This window comes from Python bivittatus, unplaced genomic scaffold, assembly GCF_059951505.1.
Source record: "Python bivittatus isolate LINGU-HERP-01145 unplaced genomic scaffold, Pbiv_v1 ctg000480_np1212, whole genome shotgun sequence".
Taxonomy (NCBI): Eukaryota; Metazoa; Chordata; class Lepidosauria; order Squamata; family Pythonidae; genus Python; species Python bivittatus.
Genome location: NW_028277075.1, coordinates 83020699 through 83047126, shown reverse-complemented (window position 1 = coordinate 83047126; position 26428 = coordinate 83020699). Strand labels below are relative to the sequence as shown.

General features: G+C 40.6%; 1 protein-coding gene across 7 annotated transcripts in view; it reads left to right on the top strand.

The window, feature by feature from the left end:
- Window positions 1-26428, top strand: part of SEMA5B (semaphorin 5B) — a 476652-nt gene that overhangs the window by 112229 nt on the left and 337995 nt on the right. For 4 of the 7 annotated variants that reach the window (XM_088146435.1, XM_088146440.1, XM_088146441.1 and 1 more), the window contains exon 2: window positions 6803-6846. The exons of 2 other annotated variants lie outside the window; for them this stretch is intronic. The gene's annotated coding sequence lies outside the window, so the exon portion shown is untranslated. Of the gene's footprint in view, window positions 1-2469; window positions 2583-6802; window positions 6847-26428 lie in introns of all 7 variants that reach the window. One more of the 7 variants, XM_088146432.1, reaches the window with a different exon arrangement.

Below are 26428 nucleotides of genomic sequence, written 5' to 3'. Positions count from 1 at the left end.
GGGCACTGGAGACAGTTACTCATACTGTTGTCACCTCTTGACTGGATTACCACAACTCATTCTACGTGCAGCTGCTCTTGCAGGCCATTTGGAAATTTCAGCTGATGTGAAATTTGGCTACCTGTTTATTAACAGGTTAAACCTGTTGTTGCCATATGACAACTTTACTGTGGGAGCTGCCCTGGTGATTGGCCTGTTTCTGGGTACAATTCAAGGTGCAGGTGAAGCCCTGTATGACTTGAGTCCTGGGTAGCCACAAGACTGCCTGTTGCAAATAGATCCTGTCTGTAAGAACCCATAAGCAAGTTGATGCATGCTGAGAGTCCCTACTTACTGGGTCCATAGAAGATTTGTCATTAGCACTTTGGGTGTGGGCTCTCCTCTTGTGAAATAGTCTCCCCCCTCTGTCCCCAAGATCAGATTGGCTGCTTCCCTGGTGATGTTGAAGAAGTTTAAACCTAGCTGTTTCAAAGAGTCTTTGAGGCATGATGTATTGGAGAATTTTACTTGATTTTGTATGCCATTTTGAGTTGATTGGATTGAAGTTATAGCAAATACATAAGAAAATAATGCCTAGGTAAGCCCCTTGAATAGCTTTGGAGATACTGGTTACTGTGCAGCATGTGAGATGTGCAAAAATCAATTTGTGATAGCAGAAGCCCAATCACAGATTATTAAAATAGTATTGTTGACCTTTCCCTGCCAAAATATATATGTATTGAACTTGTAAGACACATTGCATTAGCTCTTCCGCTACCATTCTTCATTTCAACCTCCTTGTAATATCTACTTCATTTTTTCCAAACCTCTCCCCTGAGGAGTTGTTGCACACATCAATATATGAAAAATTTATTATTTTTCTGCTTTCTTTTGAGTCTTTGTCAGAGGAATATTTCCCCATCCGCGTCCCCCACCGCTTCTTTCAGCTGTCGGGCGTAATACACTTTGCATTTCATTTATATGCTGTGCCTTTAAAGTCATGTCTCCCACTGCCAAGGTTTTGTCATCTCTCTGCTCATTTGTTCCTTTTTCAGACCGGGTTCCACTATCAGCTTATAAAAGTTTAGGGAGGGAAAAAAGCGTAATTCCGAATATATTTCTTCCCGCTCCCCACCCATTAGGAAATATGAATGAAACATAATTGTAGAATTAAATAGGATGATTTTTCAAAGCTATCTTAATCTGTAGGTGTTTAGAATATTGGGAGGCATAATTTCAGCTAGATAGGTTTGACTCTGTTTCACCTCTTAAATGCTAGAGAGATTTCTTCCCACCTGCATATCTGAATTGACTGTGTGGAGAGAAGGAACTCTGACATTTCTTTTCACCTTTGAAGGGTTTTATAAGCATTAATACATTTGCAACATGACTGGGGAATGAGTAGACTTCCTCCTTCACAACTGGGAACTCTGAAATCAGAAATAACTTTAGCAATCTCATTAAAAGTAAGTTAGTTTCAAAACTTGGTTTCTCTCCCAGAGAATAAGGTTTACTCTGGGGTAATGCTTCATTTGAGTCCAGAACCTGGTTCTATAGATAAGATGGATATGACCAGCTTTTCTGTCTTTCTAGTTTTTGCAGTTGTTGCAGTCAAACAAGGATTTTAGAACATTTGGAAATTGCTACCTAAATCTTGATCCAATTACAATGATTTATTCCTTACCTATTTTCTTTGTCTCAAACATGGTACCCCCAGGCACTTCCCTTGGCTTTTGCCAGATCTCATGCCCCACCTCATTTTTTTTTTAAAGACTCAGCCTTTGTCCCCCTTATATACCAACTGGAACCATATAGGTAGGAAGGAGCAGAACCACTACACAACAGTGTCCCCAGCTCTTAACCCTCACAATGATCCAGTGGACTACCATGGTCAATAGTACCGAAGGCTATTGAAAGATCTATTGGGATCAGTAGGCTCATGTTTCTCCTTCAGAACCTGCTATAACCATCAGTTAGAGTAACACATGCTGTTTCCATCCCACGCCCTGACTGGAAAGGGTTCAGATAATCTGTTTCTTCCAGAGTCCTCTGCAACTGCAGTACCACCACCTTCTCAACAACCTTCTGTAAAAAGGGAAGAATGTTGACAAGGTAATAAATTATCTGTTATAGTTGGGTCCAAGATCAGCCCCTTAAAAGTGGGTACCCCAGTCCTCCTTTCCATGATGCTGGTACCTCCCACTCACAAAGTGAACATTAATGGCCTGAATCCAGCACTGTCTCTTCCCTGTCAATATTAGCCAGGTAGGGCAGGAGTCTAGCCCATAAGTGGTACAGCTCATCTTACAAACAACTCTGTCCATTTCTTCAGGATCAATAGTCCAAGTTCTCAGAGAAAACCTTAAGTATCACTCTTGGAAACTTTTCCAACTCTGTCTAACTAGCTTCTAACTCCAAGTGAATACAGGTAATTATATCTATAAAGTACTTAGGCAGCATATCACAGTGACGTATTACCATTTTTTCCAGCCGATCCTTCCCTAAAAGGCTCCTGTCACTTTAAAAAGAGTTGCTGGATAGCATTCCATTGGATGCAGTAAGGGTGGAGAAGGAATTCCACTTCGCCACCTGTACACCACAAGGTAGGTCCAAACTTGGACTTATACTCCTGTCTAGTTGAATTTGCTCCTTGTTTTCTGTCAGCATCACTCTACATGTCTCTTGTGGCACCTCATCTTCTGGAGTTCCTCAGAAAACCAAGGAGCTCACTAGGGTTGGTCCACAGGGAGAGACTGCTCAGGAGCAATCCTGTCAAGAGCCTTTGTCACCTCCATATTCCAGAGGTCAATAAGGCTCCCAACAGAACTTGCTTGGAAATTCTCCTAGGGCGTTCTGAGAACCTATTGGTCTATTAGAGGTCTGGGACAGACCTTTTGAATTTGCTCAGCCTGTCTGTGGAAATGAGTGACAGTATGTGCCCCCCCTCATGCATCAGGCATTTGTGTTTTTCCTGGTAGACAACAATCTGTGCCATCCTACTGCTGTGTTAGTTTGCAATTAAAAAAAAAAAAAAAAGCAAAATTCAAATGCATTTCTGTGCCTTTATGATACATTAATTAAAATGCACATTTCTGCATGTTTACAGATTTGCAAACTGCTGCACTATAACATTAAGAAAAGTGTGGGTGTTGGCAATCTAACTATATTCTGGCCTCTATGTAGGCTTTGGAAATGCAACTTGGGTAAATTTTCATGAAAATGAGGATCAGATGAATTTCTCTCACTTCTTATCAAGACTCATATTGATGTGTTTGTACTGATGCTTTCTGATGAATTGAAACAATTTGATCTTGCAGTCAGAAAAGCATTCAAAGTTAACTTTTTTTTATCTCTAAGTAACAGCAACGTTTTTCTAATGATTGTTTTAGTAATTCTTTTATTTCAGTATTTAGAAGCAATCATTCTATATGGTCCATCCCATATTCATTTTGGCTTCTCTATTTCAGGGATAAATTTCAAGTGACCTAATGAGTTATATGAATTATGTTTAAGCCAGGAGAAATAAGAATCACGAACCACAAAGCTATGTGAACAATATGAATTCTGGATACCTATAATTAAAAGGTCACATCTATAATTTTTAATGAGTATTTGGATCAACAGGTCTCTTTTTGAAACAAAGCTATTTTTTATTTCTGTTTGAAAAACCATTTGTTGTGACTGTACCCAGAGCTGAAAATTGCTAAATGGAAAATCTGACAGTGTAAGAAAGACTAAGAAGAAGAAACAGTCTTCAGTGAAACAGTAGTTTGTGCAACAGGATTTCCACTTCTTTGCCAAATGTGGGTTCCTGAAATTTGCTCTGATGCTGGAAGAGGTATGAGAATCCAGAGTATTGGATTTTACTCAATTTCTTTAAAACAAAATAATGTTAGTTAATCAGTGTGTTAAAGGGAGCATGTATGCCTTTATTTTCCACATTGCTCAAATTATATTTGCAACCTGATCTTAGTGTCAAGTAGAAGTTGGTCTCAGAGTGCAAAAGGGAGGCTCAAGCTATTTCTGGGGGAGAGGCTTTCTTTGTTACCACCTAGGGCATGCTGGCTATGTCTTCTGGGGCATGTAGTCCATTAGAGTGGACACTAGGGTGCTACCCTACTAAGCTCATCTGTCTGCAGCTACTCTCTTGTCTGCCTTGTCCTTCTGTCCAGTCCTAATAATGGTATGGACTTTCGGCGTCTTTCCTAGTCAGTTTTTTTAGTCTTGTTTTCACAGAGTTCATCAAGGAAGAGTCTCCCTACAATGACTAATGGGGTATAGAGTTTCCCCCCAGTTCCCTTTTAAAGGTTCAGCAGGATGGCAAAGCTCATTTCTCTCTAAGAAGAAATTATGGAGGAGGTGAAACACTGGGAAAGCATTGATCACCAGTCTAGCCAATAGTTTCTCACTGAATCAGTTCATCCATCAATTATGTGCTGTTGGGTACTGTACTGATAGAATGATATGGTTTAAGCTGAAGGCTGGGTGATGCTTTTTGGTTTGACTCCTACAGGACAGGAATAGGGGATTTTTCCATGTCTGGGGGTGGCATTTAACAATTTTGGGGTGGTTGGGGGTTGGAGTGGGCATGATGCTTATGTAGAATGGCTAGAACCAAGATTTCATGGGTTGGAGGGTAGTTTGGCCATTTCCTCCATTTTGTACAATTAGGTGAAACCTATTTACAACTGATAGCATCCTGTTTTAAAGTGGCAAGAAGCTGTGCCATCAGTTTCCATCAACTGTGATGAAATGTGACTCTGAGGGTTATAAAAATAGGGCTTGGGGGCTACCTGCTTGCCCTGGCCTCAGGTTACCTGCTCCTGCTATAGGAGAAGCAGGCTTTTTCAGTACAAAGATCAGCGGGGGTTTGCCTCAATTTATGCAGAAATCGGTATTTCTAAAAAAGACGAGTGCACCAATGATGAGAAAGAAAGCCTCACAGTCTGCCCTGGAAGCCCTTGTTTTATTAAGAAGTAGTAAAGCTAACAGAATGTGCTCAATAAAAAGTAGGAAGCAAGGAGTCTCAAAAAAAGAAAGAAAAGTAATCTGTAAACCAACTGAACCATCATATGAGATTATTCTAAAGCGTAGTTGTGTGTTAAATCCTTTATTGTTGTGCTGCGGTGCTTAAATGTTAAGAGGTGGGTTTTGTTGTGTTGTTGTTTCTCGCTAGTTTTTTGCAGCGGATGGGGATGAGGGCAAGAATTTAGTTTCACCTCTCTTTGACCACACTTTCCTTTTCCTGACCAATCCCAGTGGGCAACAGCTGCCATAGCCAATGTATCTCAAGAATTTCAGACTGATAATCCTTTGTTTTAAGCACATAGGAGCAGTTTTCCAGGAGCCACAACTTCAGGAACCGATTGCTTTATATCGATTTTGATAGGGGAAACAGGATCAGGACTACTGGAGTTTGTGTATTCTGTGCACAACTTCTTTGGTTATTCCCAGTTGATTTCCCAAGCCTCTGGTGCTTTGCCTTGAAGGTTTTAAGAATTACAGTATTAAAAACATTGCAGCAGAGAAAATGAAATCCAGGCACAAAATAATCTACTTAACAACTTTTGAAATTTAAAAGCATGAACGGCTCCAAAAGTGTATTCAGAAATAAGATAATGCATTTAAAGCTATGATAATAGTACTCCTTGCCTATTCCCTGAGACTTTTAGGCAAAAGATTTAGGTGTGGTTTTGAGACGATGCTTTAGTCACGTAGTTAACATGTTTTGAATCAGTTTCCCCAGTTGCATTATTAACAGAACTAAAGAAATGTGTGTGCGTCTTTAGAGTAGGTCGTGCAAACTGACATAATTAAATATGAGCGAAAACTAGATCCATGGAGATTTTTCAAGGAAAACAGAAACTGTTAACGCTGATTTTCAGAAGAACAGCAGAGAGTCTTTATTTCACCTAAAAGATTCATGAGTGTAAACATTTTTGTGGACTCCAGTCTGCCTTATGATGATGGATTCTAAGACATAAAGGCTTAATAATCTATCAGTTGTTAAGGTGCTTTTGAACTAGGCTTTCTCTGATATCGAAGTCTGAGTATAGAATCTACCCTTAGGGTGCTTTGCAAATCAGGTTTCTGAAAGCATGAGCATTTTACTCATTTTCCTGTGTTTCTGAGTATCCTTTTGATGCATCTGATGAAGTGAGCTGTAGTTTGTAGAAGCTTATGCCTTTTAATCTATTTTTTTATCTGAAAAGGTGCTATCAAATTCATGATTTTTGGCTACCATAGACTAATACAGCTCTCCTCCTACAGTGTGAGGATATTGTTATTTCTAACAGTTTACCACATTAAATGAGTGCACTTTGGTCTTATATATATCATCTCTTTTCTCCCTTTTTCTTGTCCATCAGACAGATGTTTAAAAAGTGACTCTGCTTTCTTGAGGAAGTAAATGTTAAAAGCAGTGCTCTGAAAATCCTAGCATTGTTTTATGTTTATATAACTTGGGGTTTACCTTCCATATCCATAGATTTTATTCAAAGAAGCTAGTAGATCCTGGATTCTAAAGTTTAAAATTTTCTAGGACTATGTAATATTTCTTCCTTCTCTGTTTTTAAAAATTGTGCTTATGCATTTATCAGTTCTCTTTGATATTGGCAATAATGAAAGCAGTAATAAGTGATTACTAAGTATTACAAATTATTGAACCAGAAATGTTAATTGCCGTTTGCATCTACTTACTCAGGAACCTTGCAGGCAGATAGATTTATCTCAAGCGTCTTCAGTGCCTCAGTTTTGAGCTGACATTAGTCCCTGTAAGTAAAATGGGACCCAAATTAATGTTGATTTTTTTTTTTAAATGCAGGAATTGCCTTGAGATTCCTGGACCATAATGGAATGCTGAATAAGGTGAGGTTGTAAAAAGACAAGTAATTGTACTCAAGAGACAATGATGACTTTTTGGAATGCTAATGTGTTATAGGAAATGTGGAAAAAAATGATCACAACTTCTGAACTTCTTTACCTTGGTGGCTATAGCTAAGTGAAAAGATTTGCATCTCTTTTTTAACCTGTTCTTTTCCACTTCCCTGTCTTTTCTCCTGTTCTGAATTTGCAAAAATACAGGACCTTATGCTAGGTTTGTGATGGCAGTGTTAGATTCTGCCAATTTCATTACTGGTCCTAGAATCTTGTCTGATAGAATCAAATGCCACCGTTTTCTCAAAGATAAAAACATGAATGGAATATAAGATTGTTTTAAGCAGATACTTGGAAGTCTTGAATGAATTGAATTCCATTTATTATAAAAAGACTGCTATACCTAGGATTCCCTAAACTCAGATACTTCTATAGGCTGATTCACGTATTGCCACTGTTGGCATAATGTGAAGTGTTATATGCTAATGTTATATGCAAATGGAAAGAATATGGATCTTTAGCATCTATGCATGCTTCCATGTGTATTTCCTATGCAAATAGCAATATTATTTTATACCTGCAGTGTTAAAATAGAACAGCAGAATCTGTAGATGCCATTTAATATTGTAACAGGGGATTGGAGATTGTTCTTACTGAAGGATCAGTTCTGTTGGCTGTATTTGTTTATGTGTGCTTGTTTATGCTGATTTAAACAAGGTTGCAGGGAAAGAGATTTCTAGCAATCTCTTTCCCTGAAGTGGAATTATCAGTCCATCTCTTTTCTTTTCTTTTCTTTTCTTTTCTTTTCTTTTCTTTTCTTTTCTTTTCTTTTCTTTTCTTTTCTTTTCTTTTCTTTTCTTCATAATGCTCAACACCAACATGTCAGACCATTTTTTTTAAATCACAGGTCCAACTTTGCAAATTAAGCAAGATAGTACAAGATGTCACCCAACTAAAGCTGAACATTGCTATCTGCTAACAAGAGGCTTAAACACATACTTAACATTCAGTTGTTGAAATTAGTAGGTTCTAAGAGTGATTACTCTTAGTTTGATGATACCAGCTATGTGGAAAGATTACAGGGATTTCTTATGGAATTTGGTACAGTGAATATTGAGAACTATAAATCTACAATAACAAGAATTAGCATGCAGTTTTCTTCCTGATCTTAACTGCATAATAACAGATTTGAACTTTTATTTTTGAGCCAATTGCTTCAAATATACCCTTGCATTTTTAAAAAAAGCAGTCAAGTGTAACATCTTGGTATTCATGTTTGGTAAGTTAATTTGCCGGTAATGTGATGGATGAAAACTTATGTGGTGTGGGTTGATAGCTGTAATATTTTTAGTAGTTGTTGACATTATCATGGACTTTGTTTCTGTGGGAAGCATAGTTGCTGAATAGCATCATTTGGTTTGCCTGGCATTGCTCTGAACTGTTGCTAAGCTGACTTTTCCTGCCAGCCGTCAGGATGTTGGTACAGTGTTGTTTTCCTAATGTAAATGTACCCATTAATTTCTAGAGCCTGCAGCTGTCTCAGCTGAACAGTGAAACAGACAGGGATTGGTAAAATATCAAATGCCTGCCAATGGCTGTTTACATTTAGGGTTGATCTCCCCAAATTGGGTTCATCAATTAAAAAAATGAGGCTTTCACATTCAGAACATTCAGTGTACTGTTCCCATCAATGGTTTGTACTGTGAACATGTTCTCATGCAAGAGTTTACTAGATCATTCACTGGAAATACTTGTACTTTTTGACCTTCCAACAATTTTGGCTGAAGCAATAAATCAAATATGGGGATTTAAGTCTTCTCCATCTTGGCCATTAGCCATGAATAATATTATTTTCCATACATCTGTGACTAGTCCTACTGTTTGTTCGAAATATGAGTGGTTAGAGACTACAGAGAACGTATCAATGGTGGATTTAACTTCTACCTATTAATACATAATTAGTTCTGATGGGGAAGAGCCATGGCATCAGCCCAGCAACACGGGTTTTTCTGAGCTTCCGCCCTTTCAATTCCATGTTACTTCACAATAGTATATTTTAATTAATTTGGCTTCTTTTTAGCTAATTTTTAGTTAAAATGAATATACTAGGTTACAGTAGATGTGTTAGATTTTTATTAGACTTATTAGTTCTTTTTAAATTTAATCATAACTTCTTTGGGGAAGATGACTACGGAGGCAAAAGGCACAGGCAAAAGATTCTGAGTGGTGGGAAAAATAAAGAAAGGTCGTGTATCAGTCCAGGCTCCCTTTCTTCATCAAAGTCCACTAAACAATCAAAGATAGAAGAACATTTTATAGGAGAGAAATCTGTAAGTAAAACATATTTCCTTCCCATCTTTAACAAATTTGAATCACTTGAATGGCACCTTCAAACAGAACTGGAAAAACAACCGCTAGATCTTTCACTATTTGTCAGGAAAGAGCTAAATGAGAATCTGGATTCTCTCCTGGTCAGAATCAGAGGATCCCATGGGAAAATTCAACCGAATATAAAATATGACTTGGAATTGCTGAAAAAAGACTTTGAGGCTTTCGCTCAAAAATACAAAGCTGGACCTACCACTTCCGTTAAGGCTAAGCCACATATTATGGACATGTGCTCTGATAATGGACAAGTTAAAGTAAAACAATCTGACAAAACCACGCAACACTCAAATGTCTGTATTAATAAATTGGTACTCTCTGATAAGCCAAAGAGTGGGGGCTTCGTACATAGTAAAGCCTCTTTGGATACTAAAGAAGCAATTCCCTGCAAGTTAAATTGTTCACTTCAGATACCAGAGATTGCTCTCCCTATCTCCCTAAACAGTTTCAATATTGGACACTGGGATTCCAGGAGAGCAGTTGTAACTTCCCTAGGACAACTTCTTCACTGTCAACACAGACAGATAGATTTACGTTCTGTTGAATAGCTTCCAAGTGCTCAAACCAAAAATGGATTCTGTTGTCTTTTAATCAGCCTACTATCCCACTGATGCTGTTCAAGATGAGATTATACTTAGCATCATTTCAAATCTTTCCCACCAGTCTTTCATGAAGTAAAAGTAAATTCCCTATTAGGTTCTGTCTCACCTAGATTCCATAACTGTTTCAAAACTTTACCAGATGCCATCAAGTTCACGTGTTGCCCACACCTGGCCTTGAAAAAGCAAACTGTGCGAGTCAGCCAGTCTCACTAAATTGACAAGATGTGTCAGACCCAGCTGAAGTTGGCTTTATCCGCGCTTTTGGTTTTCTGCCTAGGAATGAACAAGATAATATACATAAGCTGGAAAACCTTAAGAAAACCTTACTGGTTACAATTGCTATAGCTGAGCTACTTGTTCACCTTGTATCTCCAAACATCAACATTAATTGCTCTCCCTTGACAATGGAATGGCTGGATATCGCCCTTCAAATAATAATTGTTCCGGCCCTTATGGGTCACTTGGGGAGCCTGTGGGAGAGTGCTAGGCCATACTAACTATTGAGGAGGAGATATTCTCTATATTGAGATCCCCTACAGGGTCCATAACTGCAAATCATGGGGCAGGAGGAGGATCTCCTGCAAAATCACCCGTGCAGGTCAGCTTAACTCCTGATGCCCTAGGTGATGAAGAAAGCCACATGTTTACCCCTAAAAGCATTTCCATATCATACCACAACAAGACCCATATGGAAAGTTAGCAACATGTTCCTCAAAGATTACAAATAACCCCCACCTTAGTAGATCGCATGCAGAATCCTCATGATCCATTAATCCTGCACCCAGTGACACCAAATGAAGCTGTCATAGCACAGATACCATTGGATGGTGCCAGCTTTGTTACCAGAGATTCCTATGAGCAGCCACAGGATTTGCTTGAGGCAAGCCAGCCCTTGGCAGAGGCCCTGCTGCCCTCCTCTGGTTCACCATCACAACATTGGCTAGCCAAAATCAGCTCATAAGACTCACACCAGATGGTCACATAATCTCCCTATTAACTTGGAATATTGCAGGTTGGTGAGGACCATCAAAAGACCAATCTTTTTTTGATTACCTATCGTGATTTGATATTCTTTTTTTATAGGAAACCTGGGCCATATCGGAGGTGGAGTTAGACAGTTACTGGGTCAATTCAATCTTGGCTACCCCAAGTAAGGTAGGAGGGAGACCCAAGGGTGGTATCCCAACCCTAGTTAGTACAGCTTTACAACTGAAATGTATTCCTCTGCCTTCTTTAAACTCATGGGTATCAGCCTCCCTGCTGTCCCTCAAACAGGCTGAAATCATATATTTTAGCATTTACATCCCCCCTTCTAAAACACATGCCCAGACTAACATAACCGGGGGGCATATAGAAAATTCTGTCCTCGCTTGCTTAGATAACACTCTGCAGCATCAGTAATAATTGGTGAGGATTTAAATGCCAGGGTGGACCCCCTACTCCATCAATTTAAGACTTTTCATGGGGAGGACACACTAGAGGGACCCCTATACATTAGAGAATTTAAGGATCTAAAACTAATTAGGTAGGATTATGTGTTAGGTAGATGACTACACGTTTGGAGCTATGCATACTCAGTGGCTCCCTAGATGGGGATCATCCAGCAGAACATACTGGGGGACAGGGAGGAGATCAACAGTTGATTACTGGATCACATTGTGTACTCTCCTAAATGCCCTACAATGGATGGAGGTAGATTCATGATTAGAAAGCAATCACTACCCCTTAATACTAACTATGACACCCCTCTTGGAATCAGTAAAAACAGAAGCAAGGGTACAAATTAAATGGAATGAAAGTAGAGCAAAAGCAGTCGCCAAATGGCTGGTAGCCCCAGAAACCTTAGAAATTTGTGCACGCCTGTTAGACAACAAGTCTCAAAAACCATACTTAGGCTTGTATGATCTATTAATTTTTAATCTGAAATCTGCTTTTGCCGAAGAAATAAAGCAACGCTCCAGTAACTGGGGTGTAAAACATAAAAAATGATTTGATCAGGACTGTGCACAGATGAAAAGGTCAAATCATACATTGTATAGAAGGAGTAAACGTTTTCCTTCTGAGAACCAACTACTTTCACTACTGAATTTAAAGGCTTGATACAAGGCTCTCCAAAAAGAAAAGAAAAGATTGGCAATGAAGGAGACTGGCGGAAACTAATTCAGTCAGTCACAAAGAGGGATACTTCCTTCTTCTGGCAAACTACCGCTACCCCCCCCCCCCCCAAATCAAGTACCAATTCAAGCCTAGGAGGAGTATTTTAGAGGGTTGCACATGGACTCTGCTAGTGAAATAAATGAGAGTGAGATTGACATGGACCAAGTTCAAAATTGGCCCCCTGTCTCTGTGCAGGCGGTAACTGGATTGATTGAATCCCTTAAGGTGAACAAGGCTCCAGGTGTTGATTGTGTTTTGCCTGAAATAATTAAAAAGAATCCCAACTGATGGGCACTTCTGCTAGCATCCCTGTTTACATTCATAGATCAGACTGGTTATGTTCCAAAAGATTGGGTGCTGGCAATAATAGTCCCAATTTATAAAAAAAAAAGGCAATAAGAACAACCCATGCAATTACAGGCCTATCAGCCTTTTGAGCATTGTTAGCAAATTACATGCTAAATTTCTAAATCGCAAGGCAGAGAGCATAATCCAAGATGAGCAGGCAGGACGCAGAGAAGGGAGGTCAACAGCAGACCACATTCTGGTGCTCCACCATCTTGCACAAAAATAGACTCATAAAAATTAATCCTCCCTCTTCATGGCCTTTCTAGATTTTAAACATGCCTTTCACTTAATTTCCAGGAATGCTCTTTGGGATAAATTAAAAAACATAACTATTGACAGGGGCCTCCTCTTTCTGATACAGAAGTTATACTCCAACACCATCTTAAGAGTGAGGCGCAATCCCTAAGGGCCGCTCTCTGGCACAGTAAGTGTTCAGAAAGGAGTGCGGCAGGGATGTAGTCTTGCCCCCTCTCTTTTCAACTTGTATGTCAATTCAATGGTGGAGCTTCTTCATAATCTGGATTTCCACGCACCTAAACTAGCAGGGCGCAAAATCCCTATACTCCTCTATGCTGATGATGCCACCATAATTTCACAAACCCCTGTAGGGCTGATAAAAGCAATAGCAGCAATATTTTGGTACTGCAGACAAAATCACCTGATTCTTACATTTGAAAAATCAAAAATTCTGGTCTTTGCTAAGAGAGCCACCCAACAATCCTGGACACAAGTTAGAGCAGGTTACTGCATTTCCACTCTAAAGGCACCTGGAACACGCACTAGAATCACACAGTGCAGCTAGGTCTTAGGTCTACAAGTGCTATTAAGGGTTTCTTTTATACAAGCAGGGGACAATTAATCCCTGTGGCATTAAAACTTTTTGAGACCAAACCACTGACCCAAATCCTTTATAGGGTGCGAGTAGGAATGTATGCCAAGAAGGATGCATTGGAAACAGTAGAAACAAAATTTTTGAGATCAATCCTCACTGCACCTAATGGAACAGCAGACGCTCAGTTAAAGCTAGAGACAGGAACGCCTGCAATCCAGGTAAGGGCCTGGAGGAGGAGGATAAACTACTGGCTGAAAATCCAATTCTTCCCAGTTGGACTAACTCCTTTAGTTTTAATAGACAATTTTCCTTCTCCCTGGAAACAGTCCGTAGAGGGGAAGTTGGCATTATATGGGGCTTTTTGTACCATTCCTAATTTCTTTAGGATATGACCAATGGCTTGCTCACACAAAGAATAAGGGATATGGAGTTTCAGACTGAACTTAAAAGGTTCCCCCAACATGGCAGAAATTGGATAAATAAGGGCACTTGGGAACCAGCAAGATATCTACAAAATCCAATTTTCCCCAAGCTGAGGTAACATCTTACCATCTGCACTGCTGCAAGGCAGATACTCCAAAACCCCATTAACCATGTGTACCTGCGCATGTGGCGACGGGGAGATTGAAACCATTTTGCATGTATTACTGTGTTGAGTCTACGTTGTAAACCCCAAAGGGATACCAGCTCTGCTTATCCTCTGCCCTTGATATGTGATTTTCCAGGAAGGCCAAACAATTTCCGTGTGAACCATCTTCTAGAAGATTTGAAACCATTTATCACCTGTGCAGTAGCCAAATTCTGTGTTGCTGCGATGAAAATAAGGCATAACTGGGTACAGAAATAATTACTTCTGTTTTATTTATCACTTTAGATTTAACCCATACTAGCTATCTTGTTTTTATATGATACACATCTTTATAGTTTGTAATATTTTAGATTTACACTTGCACAGGTAATTAATGCACCAATATAGCAGTGTATGTCACATTTTTATGTGTTATTTTATCTTCGTTGCACTAGTATTTTATCTCATCTATTTGATTTTACTTGGTATTGTATTTCTTTTTTTAAAAAAAGTTTTGGCTGGCCATTGACCGAATAAACAATTGTATGTATGTACGTATGTTTGTTCTGATCAGTCCTGGAAAAAAAGTTTCTGAATTCTCCATGTCTGCTTCAATGTCATAAAACTCATGTTGTTTCCTTTCTTTTTCTTCTCTTCTTAAGAGATGTGCACGCTCTTCCTATTGTCATTGAAGCATTTCCTCCATAATACTGGACCATGGTTCAACTGGGCCAGACTTGCTTTGTTTTCATCTTCTGCTTCATATCCTTCCATTTGCTCCTCAACAGCCATCTTTGCCTTTTCTTGCTCCATCTGCTGGTGCTTGGTGTAAGCTCGAGTTTGAGGATGAGCTTGTGATGCCAGAGTATTAGTAAGTAGGTGTCAAACACTTACTGTTCCTGCTTAGCCTCCTTCTCACACACCGCTTGGCATGTCTTGGTCACTCTCTGCAGTCTTGGATCCCACTTCTGCCACCACTTGTGAGGGTTCTTTGCTTTACAAGGACTGGACCCACCACAACGTAGCAAATCTGTACACAATGCTTTATTGCAGCACACCACTTCCCCAACAATAGACGATTGTTCTCCACTCTTCTAGGACTTGCAAGGTGATGTTGCCATGTAAATATGTCTTTAATACTCAGTCCTACTTAGTTCAAGCAAAAGTCTCTTAGTCTGTAAAGTGGCATACAACCGTCACCTCATTCCAAATGTTCTTAGACTAGTCGGGATGAGGTGCTGTCTCAGTGTGGTTTTCTAGTTGCTACTGAGCTCCCGGCAAAGCTCCAAGCAGGACTCCCACTAGGATATGCTTGCTTACTGTAACCTTGTGGTCCTGGCAGTTGACTAATAGTCCTCTTGCCCACTTATAATAGCTGCCAATCTCCAGACGTTGCCTCTGCTTCCCCGTCTGCGTGCCGTTTGCTTATCTCCTTTTCTCCTACACCCTTCCCCACTCTATCTTTAGCATTTGCTTTTGTAAGCTAAGAGCCTGGGTAGGGTGAGACTGCCTCTGGAAGTCAGCAGATCCTTGAAAATGCCAGGGTATGGCTCAGTTATTACAGCCAGCTGGAACACTGGCTTGGATGCCTGTGAGTGAAGTTGTGAGTGAATGAATGAATGTGTGAGGGAAATGGGGTGAGAAGCGTTTCTGCCTGGCTGCAGCTACTTTTCCCAAGTGCAGACAGCAATCCCAACTTCACTCCCTCACACAGCACCCATTCATTCCTTTAAATCCATCTGCTCTTTTGCACATGCATAAAAGTACACATTGGGCTGCCACTGTTCCTTAGACACCTCTATTGAAGCACCAGCATGTAAGAGCATGAACAGAGTGCCACACACACAGGCATACAAGCTGAGCAGAGTAACCACGGTAGTCTTTTGCTTTTTAAAAGCATACTGAAGTTTCTAAGTTCATAAAGAAAAGAGCACAAGAGAATATAACAATGCCCAGAGTGCAAAGACAAATAGTGGCAGACACCAAAGTCAAAAACTCCAAACAGCCAACCAACCTGAGCTACTATCTGCTTTACAGAGGCACTCAAAAACAACTCCAGAGAGTCAACCAAACCAAAGCAAACCATCTGCATAGAACATTTGGAGGCGGGGGGCGGGGGAGACTAAGTTAAATTGATGATTGCTTGCTGAGTTCAGTTCTGCCCATGCCCTCTGTTGAATGCTCTTTTGTTCTGTTCATTGTGAAGCTCTCAGAATGCCCTTGAAGAAGCCAGTCACTGACTGCATGCAGAAAAGCATTCTGAAACTCAACATCAGTAAAAAGAATCAAGAGTGTGTATAGTGTGCACACGCACTACCCAAACACCTAAGTAGGAGAGTAACATTTTTGTGTTTACATTAGTTGTGTGTGCAGTTAAATAGAGTAGTGTATGCTCATGCATGAAAACACTACTTTGATGTTACCTGTGGCCTTTCAGTTTCTTCCTTATGAAATCCATACATGTTCATACAGTGCAAGAACCAGCCAGATGAGTCATGTGGAAATCATGTAGTGTGTATCTCTTGGATAAACCATGGACTAATCCTAGTAAGACTTGTGAGTGTGAATGAGGTAAATTGGTGTCTTAGAGACACCACCTATCCCACACCATTGGTCATAACTGGGCAGTGTGCAGGCTATTGCCAATAGTCTGAAGAGTTAGGGAAGTGGCTAGCTCTCAATCCAAATGTAAGGATCCAGATGTGAGCAATGAGGATTAAATTGCTACCTGTCCTGAAAATCACCTCCTTGCTTGGAATACTAAGTGGTGGGCAAGATATGAGCTACTGGGCTAAGACCTGGCTTCAGCTGGAGTCCAGCCTTCTCCTAGGTTTTTCTAGAAAGTTTAACTACCAATGGAAGTCCATTCATTCATACTTAAATTGGCACCCTGTGCATATTCATCAGTGAGATTCTAATAGTTAGTGTACTTTCATTCAGATCTATTACATCTTTCTCTTAGAGTCATAGGCGCACAGCATATCTATTTTTCTTTTTTCATTTCATTTGTTATTCTTGTTCTTCACTATTTACTCCTTTTATATTCCAAGTTGCAGTCTTCCATATACTTTAAGTATTGACTTCTGTCACCCATCACAGCCTTGATCAATCAAGGCTCTCACATAACACTTTTTAATAAGAGAAGGCGTGGTCTATGTTAAAGGCTTAGCTGTACCTGTATCCCTACAGCATTCCCTGTAGATGGTAAGGACAGTGGCATATTTTGGCTGGTATGCCAAAGTCCAGTTTTATTTAGCCATGCTCACAGTATTCTATGCAAGATAGGATTGCTTGGCTGCCCACGTCCTACTAAATTGAAGGTATATTCAGTGCACACAAGATTCAGTAAATACAACATTGTGACACATTATATATTTAATTATTTATTTAGATTTCAAATTTAGTCACTGCCCATCTCACTCAAAGAGCGATTATGTATTGAACAGATTCATCAGGCAGTGCTAGTATAGTTTGCTTCTTTATGTTAAGGATTGTTTAAATAACCAGACTTAATTAGACACAGAGTTGAGATCTGTGCATGGTTGCAGAACTAGCTCTAAACTCAGAATAATAGCCAGACTAATTAATTTAGAATCATTTTCCAATTCTGAACTTGACAAAAATGAATACAAACTAAAAATTCCTGCTCACAGTTACTACCAGTTTTGTCTGCTTCATATAGGTGGATTTGACTCATCCAGTATGTTCATTGTGAGGAAAACGTTTTGTGATTCATCATTTTGACGCAGTTAGAGGCTTGAGACTAGGAGGTGGTTATTTGTTATGACCCTGGTATTGTGGAATTTACTTTCCTGGAAATTAGATTGGTCCCATTAGGGTTTTGTGTTCTGGAAGCAAGTTAAGACGGAGTTTTATCCTTTGATGGTGGATGATGACACTGGTTGGTATGGTGATGCTCCAGTTTTAAGTATGGTTTTAGTATTTACTATTAGTTCATCCTGGATGTGTTAAATTAATTACATGGTTGAATTGACATTTTGGTTTACCATGTACATTTTACTGTATTTGTATAGTAGTAGTATGGGGTTAACCACTATGAGTCGTTTTTGAAATACAGTGGCATGACAGATAGATAAATAGATCATACTGCCGTTAGAGACTTTGATAACAGCCTGTTTCTTTGTCCACTTGGCCTTCAAGTAACTTTTCTGCAGGCTCTTGACAATGGCAGCTTTTGTTTGTACTCTGTACAATGGAGGTGCATAAAATTGGTATTGCTATTTTCAAATTCAAGAGTGAGTGAAAGTATCCTGTTCTTCCTAGTTAAGCAGAAGTGCTTTTTATTTCTTTGACAAAGAATGCCCTTTAAACCTGCTTTACTAGCAGTTGCCTAATTGTAGACTGGGAAACAACAGGCTTGAAATTCCCATATGTGAACCAAGTCTTTGGTAAAAGAGAATTTTGTTCTGCAACTGTGCCCTAGAGACAATTTTGAGGTTTGTAAACTTTCTTCATGCTGCTCATACACCCTTGGGAAGAAATTAAACCAGACTGTTTTAAAGCCTTGACAGAATATTTCTGATGTATCATGAGCCAATATGTCCTTGATATATTGCAGCTCCCCAGAGCATAGGTATGCTAGAGCTAACATTTTATCTGTAAAAAATGCTCCCTATACATTCCAGTTCCAGATGTTCCAAGCAAATACTGTCTTCATCAACTCAGTGTTTATGAAGTGAGACACCAAAATGGTGAAACTCGCTTTAAAAATCACTGGAATGATATTGCTGGTTCTCGCTTTCTTGGTTTAGTTTTTATTTTCTGTTTAGTATCTAATTTCTGTTTCTAAAGGCTTTATTACAGTGATATTCCTCATTTCTGTTTTCTTGACAATTAACAAACTCGCACGTTGACTAAAACACCTGGATGTATCAGGTCTCTAAACCCCAGGGAGAATTATGTAAAAGTTCTGTTTCATATCAAATTGACCCCCATTTACTTGAAAGTGTTGCTGAATCTTTTGAAAAATAAACACTCATTTCCCTGGAAGCCCCAGTGCAGCACAGAAAAGACTGGTTCTCAAAATCAGGATTGGAAATGCTAAGTGGCATGCTCTTTCTCAGATCTCCAAAGAAATCCACTCCAGATTTTTCTTCTTCACCTGCAGTAGCTCCCCTTCACAAATCTTTTTCCTTGCCTTAACCAGCTTGGACAACTATTTAACCAGCTTGGGGTTTTTTTTGGGGGGGGGGGTGGCGGCGGCAGAGAATCCATGGACAATTCATGGTATGTTTGGCAGTTATTATAAAAGGAGGAGAGAGAATTACGTTGAAAATACGGGAATTTGCAGTGGGTGGTATTCCCACTCTAATGTGAACCGGTCCCAGAAAGGGCTAACTTTAAAATTCCAGTGCTTTCCACCACTTTTCCTCTCAATAGTGAGAAACTATCCTGTTTACCCTGGATAATATGTATCCTAGCACTGCAGCATGGATTCAAAGGCAAAAGGTGCTTTATGGTGTTTTTTCAAAGATTGCATAGCCACTGCAGAAGGCTCCTATTTTGCTCTGAAATGTAGCAGAGCCTGACTATCCATTACTGGACATGGGATAAAATTTTAGAAATTCTAGAAATAACTTGGTATATAGCAAAAGACAACACAGATAGTAATAAAGAAGTTATTTCAGGTGTTGGTTATGCATATTTAGCTATTGTTAGGGCTGAAAAGGAGAGAATGAGCTGGCTAGATATGTGCTCATTCTTTTTTAAAATATAAGCCAGATTCCTCTCCTTGACTCTCTATGGAGTTTCCCATCGAATTCTGCTCAGGAAGAAGGCTGTCTTCTAATGTCTTGGCCATCTCATTTTTGTTCCTGTGGACACTAGGTTTTAGAAAAACATTTTTTAAAAATCTGCACAAGAGCTTCTCCTGACTTCTTGATAGTGAAAATGAGTTAATATCTCTCCACCCCCAGTCTGAGTGGCTTTTTCTATGTTTCAGCTTTTTCTGACTTCCAGTGTCCTGCTGATCTGCTCTTGGTGGTCAGCTAGTAATTTCTCCCATACCTGCTATTTCTTTTTGATTCAGTTTTCCTCCAATGAGTTCTGATTGTGGCACAAGTTTGGGTTGCAGCTATTTTAATTAGCTTTTACTCCAGACACATTATTGGCCCTTTGACTGAAACAACAGATTTTCAAATCTCAGAACTTGAGAGATTTTTTACAGAGTTTTTCAGGGAGTTTATTCTGCCCTTAACAGTATCTTTGCCATGATGATATTTGAACCAAACCTCTCCAAACCAAACTTGATATATAACAAAAGACAGCTCATGAAGTTGTCTCTCTCAGGGAATTTAAAACAACAGCAAGCTTAACAGTAAGACTTTACAATAAACCAAAAGAAGGTTACCACAAGGAACACTCAACTTATAATTGGAATTTGCTGGAAATATGAATATGTTGAAAGTACTTCTAAATATATGCAGAGTAGATTGATAGTATAGAAAATAGAGACGGCTTATGCTGATAAAGAGGTAAAGGGAAAGAAGCAAGCACAACATGATTAAGCTTTCTAGATTTTTAAAAAATCTATTTACAGTTGGAATGAATCGATAGGAGCATATTGACCGGGAGGATATAGAAGTGTAAAGCCATGGCTTCAGCCACACGCAAGGAAAAAGCAAAAGAGATTGCAAGCAGGGGCAGCTTTGCAAGTGGAAAAATAGAGCAACTAAAACAGTTTAAAGGGCAACATCGGAGAGGCAACATCTTTTCCTCCCAGCATATCAACCAGACCTGCAATAATTCCAAAAATGGAAGGGCAAAGGCCCTCACAGCTGCCATTGGAACTAAGGCAGGTAATCCACTAAATTCTACTCTAAGTTTGCAATAATGTACATTATGTTCCTGAATGTTCTTGCTTCCCAAGATCAAAGATTTTCTCTTCAGCACCTGCAAGTGATGTGTGCAGGTCTAAATGGACCTTTAGCAAAAGGGAGAGGACCAATTTCAGATTTCCTTTTGAAATTCTTTAGCATTCTGAACTCCCATTGCCTCTATCACAGATGATGATTTCTGAATGTTTAAATCCTTTAGGGATAGGCTATCTTAAATCTATTGGCAAAAATGTAAAGATTGGTTCAGTGGGAGTTTAGACCCTGCTCCACAATAGCAGGATCCCAAATTGATTGATGATTTGTTTTCAGTACAAAATAGTGTTAAATGTGGAATAGGAGGAAGAATGTCAGAAGGCCTGGTGGATGTGAGTTTCATCTGGATCCCAGCATTCATCAGATGCCAGAAAAACCTTTAAAATTCTATTGCTGGAAATTGAGTCTTTTCATTGGGTCCCGTTTGTTTTGGTTTTAAAAGAAGTAATTTCAAGAACCCTAAAAGTTACTTTGAGTTGAGAGTTATGTCAAGGAGATGTTTGACTTCTCTTTAGAGGCAATCTTAGGTTTATTATAGCAATCTACTATAGTGTAGAAACCTTGTGGGGTGGTGTTGTCAGTAATTAGCATAAAGTAACCATATATGTCTAAATGGGGTTACTTATAGTTTTCTATCTGTGTGGCTACTTCCCTCCCTCCGTTATCCATCTACCCACAGAAATGCTACCAGTTTTAATGTGCAAAAGCCCTCCCTTGCGGAGTGCTGGAAACAAGGAAGCAGCATCATGTTTAAGCTTTTATTGCTGCATTGCACATCCTCCACGGATCTGTACTGGTTGAGGGGGATGTGTCACATACACCTCTGACAAGAGCTATTCTTAGCATTGCAATTCCACCCCAGTTCTGCTTTCAAATCTCTGAGCAGAAGACTGGATGTACAGGATGACAAAAAACAACATACACACCTCAGTGTTGAGTGAAGAGCAGAAGAAATAGCACAATAGCTGTCTTACTTATGATTACCAGACCAGGTTCTGAGAGTGCTTTTAGGGTTTTGCTTCATTTCTCTGATAATTCCCACTGCTGAATCTACTCTTCTCTGGGTTAATCTGCTTTTCTTTTCTTTTTTTAAAGGTGGCTGGATAGTATCAGAAACCTGCAGTGAAATTTGTACAAAAAATTGTAGAAATTGCATATAATAATTCTTGAGATGGGTTATCTACAAGAAGTAAGCCCTTCTGTGCTCATGTAAAAGTGCATGGAGTTGTAGTCTCTCTTTTCTGTATGTGTGCTTCTGTGTACTGCACTTTATGTACATGCCTGCTTCTAGTAAATGATGGTATGTACATAGATTTGTTAGAGTTTGAGGTAGGGACATGAAACTGCATTGTTATCAGATGACGGCTGGGCTCCCATCTTCTCAGAATCCCTTCTAGCCTTGGGAATCATGATGATCAGGTTGGGGTTTTAGGAGGAAAGGGGTAGGTGGAACCAGTGAAATTGCTGGGAGTGATTTTAATGATCCTACCAGAATGGTCAGATGCTTCCATTTTTGAAGAAGACTACAGTAGTTGTCTTTTAACAATGGCTAATAACCATTCAGGAAAGAGCGTGTCTGGGATCTTAGCCTCTCCTCCAAGGAAGCCATCATCTGTTGATGCCTCTGTCATTGCAACCACTAGTTTCTGAATGTGAGATTCCAATGGATCTGGGAAAGTGAGGGTGTTGGCCGATCCTTAGAAATCTTCTGGAGGAAGGAATGAGCTTTGGAAGTTGTAAAGTATACTCCTAATTGTAGCTTCATAAATGAAAAGCAAATATTGCAAAAGTTCCTTGTAGACATGTTCCACAATAATCAAGGACTGGGATATTTGAAACTCCTCACTGCTTTTAGAATTGGCTGTTGAATCCATTGTGAAAGGAAAAAAAGGTTGTGGTCATCCAGAGCCAGCATGAAAACCCTTCATAAGAACAACTTTAAACAAGGTGTGTCAGTACCTTTTTAAAAACAGGGCTTTTAGGGCAAAAACATTGGCAACCTATTCTTCCCTCTTACGGACAACCTTTGGAAGGGTGAGGTTGAGCTGATTTACAGTATCAGTCTGGGCAATAAAATCTGAGAACATACTCTTCACTTCCTTTTTATTGAAACGCTTTCAGCCTGTTGTACGTTCTTATAATATTTTCACTTCTGTTTTTGCAGCTATTTAAAAATATAGCATTAAGTCCTGGCAAGAGTTACAGGGATATGCCCAGATTTATTTATTTTTAATTTGTCTTTATTAAATTGCCATGAATGCTGATTAACCAATTTTCCTTGCATGGCATTTTTGTTCCATTTCTTGCATGCAAATGAGAACAGCCAGAGTGCTTTTATAAATTGTGGGAAAGGCTGGCAGGGACCATAGCATGAAATGAATGGCCCTTTATGGTCTTAGAAAAATGTTTCATTTGTAAGAGCTAATGGCAAATTTTGACTATTTCAGCATTACGATGTTGCCCTTTTTTTCTTTCCCCCTTTTTTGCTACTTCCCTGTCCTCATTTAATTTCTTTTGCTGCAACCCATTAACCAGGTTAGCCTAGAAAGAGCCAAAGCTATCTTCCATTACAGATGGGGTTTTGCTTTTGTCCTTGGCCCAATCCTGCCTTGCCTACAATAATGTAAGATGTTCTTCTGTAGATAAATTTCGGGAAGGAGGATATTAGAGATGCCTGATTGTAGCCTGACTACCTCCATGCAATATTGACTATGACAGTACATTGATTTACAGCCAGTCTCTTTAAACATCAGAGTTGAAATGATTTGTGGACTTGACATAAATTTGTGCTTTTGTCTGTTAGGATTTTGAGTTTTAATAACTTTGCAGTTCCTTTTCAGTGAAATTCTCCTCTATAGAAACTGTGTCTTTCCTAAACAGTTGTCACAGCTGATTGGGGCTACAAATAACTCATCAACATATTCACTGTATGGTGAGATTGGAATTATTGGCCTTTTAATGATACAATGGTGTCTGCTTCCAGCTGTGCAGCAGCAGTACTTGGTCTTGGGCAGCTGTTACATAGCTCATCAAATAGCTGTTGAGCATCATCCCCTATTTGTCATAAAGCTAAAGATGCCACAAGGGTTAGGAGGCTATCTGCTGCAGCTGCTGCCTCATCTAACTAGTTTCTTTCTTACATAGCAATTAAAGAGTTATTGTTGGTTCATGGCTTTTGCTATTCCTTTCTCTATGAGGTTGCTATGATGATACGGTCTCTGCCAGGCCCACATTATATGCAACCATCAAACCAAATGCAGCCCACCAACAGGGCTTTGCAGCCTCCTAGGGCCACAACAAATCACACATGTTGGCTATTTACCAGATGTTTTGCAACCCTCTTATTTTTAAATGTATAGACACCCACAAATCAAGCTCAACTCCTGGTAAATACGTGAACAGGTTTGTATAGCTTGCTTTGGCAGCAATATGAATCTGGATTGCTGTTTCTTATTTCTAGGATTTTTTTTTTTACTTTGCATTTTAGCCTACAGCTCTGGATCTCTCGTCCATATATTAACTAGGTCAAAACTAGTTAGCTTTTTGAAATCAGCCAAGGTTGGTTGCGTGCTGCTCATGCTGAAGCCTTTTGTTTCTATAGGGAGTAAAAACAGGCACTACCCTCTGCCTTTTCGAAGTCTGCCTAGTAGGCTGGGTTGAGCTTTGTTGGCTTTAATAGCTTGCAGATGTTCCCTGTAGCACTCCATGGGATGTCCAGGTAAAAGGTTTAGGTGTCAAGAGTTCGGAAAGTATCTGCCTGGCATTCTAGAGAGTTGTGGCCAGGAAGGTTTGTTTGTTTGTTTATTTATCAATCAAACTTATCCCCACCCATCTCCCCCCAGTAGGGGACTCTGGGCAGCTTATAACAGATTAAAACAATAAATAAATACATAGTTAAAATTTATATTTTAAAAGAACATTTACACAGAATAAAAGGAAGAGGAAAAATTCAGGAGGCCGATGGAAGCAACGCCAGGCCTCTAGGGGGCTAGCCAACTCCATATCTGATGACCTCCCTCCCTCCTCCCTGGCCCCAGGCCAGATGGCAGAGCCAGGTCTTCAAGTCCCTCCGAAAGGCCGGGAGTGAGGGGGCCTGTCTCACCTCTGGGGGCAAGATGTTCCCAAGGGCGGGGGCTACAGCAGAGAAGGCCCGCCCCGGAGCGTGCCCTCTCTGATCAGGTGGGACGGGTTGAAATCATGGGGGAGAGGTGGTCCTTCAGGTAGCCTGGCTCCATGCCATGTAGGGCTTTAAAGGTGATAACCAACACCTTGAATTGGACCCAGAAACAAACCGGTATCCAATGCAGTTCACGGAGCAATGGTGTTATATGGGTCCTTCGGACCCCAAAAATAGCTCACGCGGCTGCATTCTGGACCAGCTGAAGCTTCCGGATACTCTTCAAGGGTAGCCACATGTAGAGCGCATTGCAGTAGTCTATCTGGGAGATAACAAGGGCATGAGTGACTGTTTGAAGGGCATCCCGATCCAGGAAAGGGTGTAACTGGTGCAAAATCTGGAGCTGTGCAAAAGTTGTCCTGGCCCTGGCTGCCACCTGCTCTTTGAGCAGGAGCCGTGAGTCCAGGAGGAACCCCAAATTACGCACTGGGTCTGTCTGGGGCAGTGCTACCCCATCCAGCACCAACGATGGCAGCGTCCCGGATACAGAGGAGCCATTAACCCACAGCCACTCCGTCTTACCAGGGTTCAGCTGGAGCCGGTGGTTCCCCATCCAGACCCTCACAGCCTCCAGGCACCGCGAGAGGGCGGTCACGGCATCACTTACCTCACCAGGGATGGAGATATATAATTGAGTATCATCCTGCCAGAGATCATCCATAAGTGCGACCAATGCCATTTCCATTCCATAACCAGGCGTGAAACCTGACTGAAAAGGGTCCAGATAATCTGTTTCCTCCAGAACCCTTTGGAGGTGTGATGCCACCACTTTCTCAACCACCTTTCCCAAAAAGGGGAGGTGGGAGACTGGACGGAAATTGTCCAGTATGGTAGGATCTAGGGAGGGCTTCTTGAGGAGCGGGTGCACCAATGCCTCTTTAAAGGGTGCTGGAAACACTCCCTCCTGCAAAGATGTATTAACTATCGCCTGGATCCAACCGCATGTTACCTCCCAAGCTGCTTTCACCAGCCAGGAGGGACACCAGATGACAAGTGGTGGCCCTCACAGTCTGGAGGATCCTGTCCACTTCCTCAGGAACAACAGGATCAAACCGTTCCCAGATAACTGGGTGAGAACAATCCCCTGGTATCTCCCCAGACCCTGTGCCATGCTCGGAGTCCAACTTGGAACGAATCTGAGCGATTTTATCCTGCAGGTGCTCCAAGAATTCCTCCATGCGGCCCTGCAAATGAATCTCCAGGTCCCCCTTACCGAGGAGGGATCTAGTGATCCCAAACAGGGTGGCCAGGCGGCACTCTGCGGACACGATAAGGGCGGAGAAGTATTGGCACTTTGCCGCTCTTATCACCACAATGTAGGCCTTAATGGCGGTTCTAACGTGTTCGGTCAGATTCGGTCCGTGTCTTCCTCCACCAGCGCTCTAGACGTCTCTTGGCCCTCTTCAGCACCCTCAACTCCTTCGTAAACCACGGGGAGTGTTGGGGCCGATGTGGCAAGAGAGGTCACATAGCCGCAATCCTGTCCAAGGCCCCGGCTGCCTCCCTATTCCAAGCAGCAGCCAAGGCTTCTGCTGGACTGTGCAGCAGATCCACGGGAATGCTCCCGAGCTCCCTTTGGAACCCTGATGGGTCCATCAGGCGCTGGGGGCAGAC